Source organism: Salvelinus alpinus, chromosome 10 (genome assembly GCF_045679555.1).
Source record: "Salvelinus alpinus chromosome 10, SLU_Salpinus.1, whole genome shotgun sequence".
Classification (NCBI taxonomy): Eukaryota; Metazoa; Chordata; class Actinopteri; order Salmoniformes; family Salmonidae; genus Salvelinus; species Salvelinus alpinus.
In genome coordinates, this window is record NC_092095.1 from 39,364,254 (window position 1) to 39,371,274 (window position 7,021).

Sequence of the window (7,021 nt, forward strand, 5' to 3'; positions counted from 1 at the left end):
TCTGCATGTGTGTATTACAATTATACAGTTCAACAGTGTTTACCACTCCTGCTTCTGGGACATCAATGATTACACATTGTAGCTAAGCAATAGTCTAGAAACATGATTTTGTAATTCATATATACAGAATAAAAAACAATACATCCTGCAAGCACGCCCACAAGCGTGCTGCATGGCGCATGGAAGAGAGCTAGGAATGAGATGGGAGTAACAATCCAGGCTATTTGCTCTGAGACCTGCATAATAATGTAATGAAACAAGCAGGGAGCAGGTTTCGAACCCTCAACATTCTTGCCGGAAGTCCAGCACGCTATCAACTGTACCCAAATGTATTAATTGGGGTTGGGGACGATTGTGGCTAAAAACACTTTATCTATTGGAACACTTTATCTATTGGATTTTTTTTTTTAAATATATATATATATGGTTCAAATCCAGACTGTATCACACCGACCGTGATTGGAAGTGCCATAGGGCGGCGCACAATTTGTCCAGCGGTTTTGGGCGGGGTAGGCCTTCATTGACCGGGGTAGGTTGGTGCTGGGGTAGGCATCCTACATAAAACAATAATTTGAAGAAAAAAAGTCTGCACGTTCAATCTAAACAATGTAACTGATAATTAAAATCGCACATTTGTAAATCCGAAACTCTAAAAGTAATTGGAAAGGTAGATACAAATTATGTGTGACACAATAAAGAATGTAAGCAAGACGTAAACAAGATGCTGTGTTTTTATTGACAGTAGTGATGGACAACTGGAGACATTTTGAAAATAGGTTTTCAAACACTTGTTTTTCACAGCTGTAGCAGGTGTAGCCTATCACCGCACAAATGTTTCCTATTAGCAGGACAATAGACTTTTTATAACCCGGTTACTGTTGTGAAAAGCCCCCAACTTCCAATGTATGATGCTTAAGTACTCTAAAGTGTAACATTTCTAACTCAAAACAGCAGTACAGTATTTATTCAGCAACCTCTTTAAGCTTTTGTTTTTAAAATAATGAGAAAACAGACATTCAAATGCAGATGTTTATATACTACATTTTAGTCGCACTTCCACCCAGCTCCACGACCACAGGTAAAACCTTGATGATCAATGTATTTGTTGCAAAGAAAAAGCCAAAACATCTTGATGGCCTTGACCAGTTCATCTTTGCTTGTCGGCTTGGCAGAGTTACGGATGAATGTTTTCAGTTGATGCCAAACAAGTTCGATCGGGTTTAAATCAGGAGACCTATCTACATGTAGAGATTAAAAATATATATTTTTAGATATACTGTAGGCCTACCGAAGGTCTTTTATTTATTTATTTTTCTTAGGTCTACATAAAGGTCTACTTACTCTGCTGGCGTCTTGACCCAGTGTGTTTTGGGTCATTGTCTGCATTTGGAGAAGAAAAAAATACATTTAGCCTAACAGCCAAAATTAGATACAATAATAGAAATATGCATGTAAATAGGCCTAAACATAACAAAATATTGCTATAATTCTACCTTGAAAGAAACCATGTGTACCCAGAAATACCACTCTGACATAGGGTCCAGCATATATCTTGATGATTACTTCCTCAAATAAATCACGAGCCATGATACCTGAAAAAGGAGGCAAGACTGAATTATTGTGGAACACATAACAGCCCGTGAGTTGTAGGCTACAATATTTGATGTACCTTTTGCATTGTAAATAGCCAAACTTACCATCAAAAATCAAATATGGGCCTGGTCCCTGGCGAGAAATTGCCCCTTCACACATGGAGTTTGAGCGGATGCTTGGGACTCGGCTTGCTTGATCTTATTCCTTTTTTTGTAGCAATTTTGAGCAAATTGCTTAAGGGCCACAGTTGATTCGTCTATGAAGATGACATTATTGAATGTCTCGCCAGCTTTGATCCATGCCTGGGCCTGCAGGACGCGAAGGTCTTTGTTTGTCAGACGAATCATTGCGTCGAAACTACAGAACAGTACAAAACAAGCGAACACACATGGTTAATGTTCTGATCATTACAAAAAAATTATATATATATATATAAAACATTTCTTACCCAGCCTTTCCGTAAGTCCACCAAATTCTATTCAACTGTCTTGTTGCTGTAATTAGAGTGATGTGATGTCGTGCCGTGATGCCAGAAGATTACAGATTGCCTTTGCCGATCACTCGTTATCTTCATTCATCAGTGAGTCGATGGCTTAAATAGTTTCGTTGGAAATTAAATACAATGTGAAAATGTGCAGCATACAGTAAAGACCAGCAGTCGATGTATTTAAGCATTATTTTTAGCATTATTAGGCCTACATACAGTGGGGAAAACACGTATTTGATACACTGCCGATTTTGCAGGTTTTCCTTCTTACAAAGTATGTAGAGGTCTGTAATTTTTATCAACAGCTTTCGAGTTCGGCGTAAAACAGGCATCTGATGATAGTGTTTGCTAATAGCACTGTCCGTGACCAAAATCCCCAAGGCTACCGGTATTTTTGAAATATCTCCTGTAGATGGATGGCAAAGGCAGATTAGCTACTTGTCGCCGGATACTCACAAGGCACACCGATCTCTTTCCACAAAATCTCAGTTTCTTTCTCCAGCGAATGACGTGGATGAGGGCCTGTACGGGTGTTTGGAGTATATCCTTCCCGTCCGACTCATTAAAGAAAAATTATTTGTCCAATTCGACTTCAAAAATCACTGTTCTGATCTTCAGAAGCTCTTTTCGGTCTTACGAGATGGTAGCAGAAACATTATGTACAAAAGAAATTACAAAAAATAAACAAAATAGCACGGTTGGTTAAGAGCCCATAGAACGGCAGCCATCCCCTCCAGCGCCATTATTTTATGGCATCTTCAGACTGATATAAGATGGATTTCATTTGATTAACTCTCTTTAGCCTTAATATCCATTGCATACCTTTTTAAATGTCAATGATCATGCAAGACTCCTGTAATTTGTTATCACTAGGGACAGAGGTTTGTCACGCTATATGGGTTAACTAGGCTCTGTGACATTATAGTAACATAAGCAAACACAGAGACCCACACACGCGCACACACACGCGCATACACACCCATAGACACATACTCAAGCACAGACACACGTACACAGACACACTCACAGTGTGGCATTGAGAGGTCTGTTTGGTCAAGGCACCGATGTGTCAACAGTGACTTGGATCTTTGGTAAGAAAACAGGATGAGCCCTATGTATTCTCTGTGAAGTGGGATCCGAAAAAAATACATCAATTAATAATTAAACACAATATACAAAAACAAACCTTGGCATCACACTGATGCAACAAGAAAGCAATCCTGGCCTACCCTTGTGCTGTGTGGCTGCCGGTTGCCTGGTTAGTTGTGGTGTAAGGGATTTAATGCATTAAAGTTGCACTATGCAGAAATCATTTCCTGGTTGCTAAAATTCTAATAGTTCACTGAATTTCAGTTTATGTGACAAAATAAGCTAGTATAGTGTAGAGAATAATTTTACCATCTCAACATAATTTTTTCCCATAACCCAAAATATTATATTTTCAGCTGTTTGGAGCTGGTGTACAAAACCGACACTAAAATACATACAAATAGAGCACATAAAACAGGTATACCGCTTCTTAGCCTTGCTTTCAATGAGAATGACAGATCTGTAAATCACATTTCTATGTGAATTTAGGACCTCTTTAGGTAACCCAAAAAGTATTTAACTATTATTTGATGAACATTGAATTTGGCCACACTACTATTAGCCCATTGAAACGCATTCAATAACAGAAAAACGGATAGTAAAATTTTTTAAATAATTAAAACTTTATTTTGAAGTGTCTGTCCTATATCTTAGATATATATAAAAAATTGGGAAACTGTATAATTATTTTTGACACATATTTAACCCCTTTTTTAGGCACTAAACTACTTCCATATATACTTCCATACATTCTTTTAACTGGTACCGGGCTACCTTCAGGCGAGGCTTGTGTGCATCCAAGAGAAAAACAACCGACATGTTCGTGAGATACACCTTTCCATAGAGGCATCATAATAGTTTTGTAGGCCAATCCATTCAGACGCTAAAGACAGAAGTTGGCAGATCATATCTCTAACTGAAACAGACTTTTAATGGAATGTTTTTTAAATGCTAATTAGCAACTTTGCAACTACTTACTACTTTTTTCCTCCTTTTCAACTACTTAGCATGTTAACTAACCCTTCCCCTAACCCTAACCTTAACCCTTTAACCTACTGTAAGTGATCTGTTAACACTTCTTACTGGCTGAGGAATCTCAATCTTTAATCTTGGATCATTCCGGAGACAGCCTTGTACTTTTGTCTGCCAGTAGACAAGGTTTATTTATGTTTTTTTCCCCCCTACTTGCTTTCACGGTCAAAAAGATTCTTTGGGTAGACTTTTGAAGGAGACCAAATCAAATCACATTTTATTGGTCAAATACACATGGTTAGCAGATGTTAATGCGAGTGTAGCGAAATGCTTGTGCTTCTAGTTCCAACAGTGCAGTAATATCTAACAAGTAATCTAACAATTCCCCAACAACTACCTAATACACACATCTAACAAGTAATCTAACAATTCCCCAACAACTACCTAATACACACTAATATAAAGGGGTGAATAAGAATATGTACATATAAGTATATGGATCAACGATGGCCGAGCGACATAGGCAAGGTGCAGTAGATGGAATTAAATACAGTATATAAACTCAACAAAAAAAGAAATGTCCTCTCACTGTCAACTGCGGTTTTTTTCAGCAAACTTAACATCTGTAAATATTTGGATGAACATAACAAGATTCAACAACTGAGACATAAACTGAACAAGTTCCACAGACATGTGACTAACAGAAATTGAATAATGTGTCCCTGAACAAAGGGGGGGGGGGCATCTGGTGTAGTCACCAGCTGCATTAAGTACTGCTGTGCATCTCCTCCTCATGGACAGCACCAGATTTGCCAGTTCTTGCTGTGAGATGTTACCCCACTCTTCCACCAAGGCACCTGCAAGTTCCCGGACATATTTGGGGGGAATGGCCCTAGCCCTCACGCTCTGATCCAACAGGTCCCAGAAGTGCTCAATGGGATTGAGATCCGGGCTCTTCGCTGGCCATGGCAGAACACTGGCATTCCTGTCTTGCAAGAAATCACACACAGAACGAGCAGTATGGTGGCATTGTCATGTTTTAGGTTCATATCAGGATGAGCATGCAGGAAGGGTACCACATGAGGGAGGATGATGTCTTCCCTGTAACGCACAGCATTGAGATTGCCTGCAATGAGAACAAGCTCAGTCCGATGATGCTGTGACACACCGCCCCAGACCATGATGGACCCTCCACCTCCAAATCAATCTCGCTCCAGAGTACAGGCCTCGGGTGTAATGCATGTGCATCTGTAAACACCAAAAGAAAGATGCCAAGGGTCCCTGCTCATCTACATGAACGTGCCTTAGGCACGCTGCAAGGAGGCATGAGGACTGCAGATGTGGCCAGGGCAATAAATTGCAATGTCCGTACTGTGAGACGCCTAAGACAGTGCTACAGGGAGACAGGAAGGACAGTTGATCACCACAGTGGCAGACCACGTGTAACAACACCTGCATGGGATCGGTACATCCGGACATCACACCTGCGGGACAGGTACAGGATGGCAACAACAACTGCCCTCCATCAGTGCTCAGACTGTCCACAATAGGCTTAGAGAGGCTGGACTGAGGGCTTGTAGGCCTGTTTTAACCTCTAACGAGTGACCCTCCCGGATCCGGGATCCTCCTCATCAAAAAAGCTGACTAGCATAGCCTAGCCTACCGCGACCGGGATATCATATAATATAATTTCATGAAATGAAAATAAAATGTTGTACAGCGAAAACACAATATATATTTATATTAGCTCACCACAATAGCCAAACACACAACGCCATGTTTTCACCATGTTTCCACCGCAAAGGTAGCTTTCACAAAACCCACAAATAGAGATAAAATTAATCACTAACCTTGAACAACTTCATCAGATGACAGTCTTATAACATCATGTTATACAATACATTTATGTTTTGTTCGAAAATGTGCATATTTGAGGTATAAATCGTAGTTTTACATTGCAGCCACCATCACAAATAGCACCAAAACAGCCAGAATAATTACAGAGAGCAACGTGAAATACAGAAATACTCATCATAAAACATTTATGAAAAATACATGGTGTACAGCAAATGAAAGAGAAACATCTTGTGAATCAACCCAATATTTCCGATTTTTTTAGTGTTTTACAGCGAAAACACAATATATATTTATATTAGCTCACCACAATAGCCAAACACACAACGCCATTTATTCACCGCCAACATAGCTTTCACAAAACCCAGAAATAGAGATAAAATTAATCACTAACCTTTGGACAACTTCATCAGATGACAGTCTTATAACATCATATTATATTTAGAGGTACAAATCCTGGATTTACATTGTGAATATGTAGCCATGATGCACCAAATTGTCCGGAGATATTTTGGACAGTCACGTAATCTAACCAAAGAACTCATCATAAACTTTACTAAAAAATACATGTTGTGCAGCAAATGAAAGATACACTGGTTCTTAATGCAACCGCTGTGTTAGATTTAAAAAAATAACTTTAGTACAACATACAGCATGCAATATTGTGAGACAGCGCTCACCTATTCTCCGCCTTGTTGGAGCCAACATATTCCACAAAAATACGAAATAACATCATAAATATTCTCTTACTTTTGATGATCTTCCACAGGATGTTGTGCAAGGAGTCCTAGTTCCAGAATAAATCGTTGTTTTGTTTTAGAATGTCCATTTCTTCTGTGTTATTTCATACTGAGCTTGTTGTCATTTCAGGCAATCTCAATGCTGTGCATTACAGGGAAGACATCCTACTCCCTCGTGGTACCCTTCCTGCAGGCTCATCCTGACATGACCCTCCAGCATGTCAATGCCACCAGCCCTACTGCTCATTCTGTGCGTGATTTCCTGCAAGACAGGAATGTGTTCTGC

General features: G+C 39.5%; 1 long non-coding RNA gene across 1 annotated transcript; it reads right to left on the reverse strand.

Moving 5' to 3' along the window:
• Positions 1 to 796: 796 nt before the first annotated feature.
• Positions 797 to 2,800, reverse strand: LOC139531355 (uncharacterized). The gene is made up of 6 exons (XR_011666341.1): positions 2,537 to 2,800; positions 2,042 to 2,185; positions 1,698 to 1,950; positions 1,494 to 1,592; positions 1,342 to 1,380; positions 797 to 1,238 (listed from the first exon to the last, which is right to left on the reverse strand). It is a non-coding gene; the product is annotated as an uncharacterized lncRNA (long non-coding RNA).
• Positions 2,801 to 7,021: the final 4,221 nt, after the last annotated feature.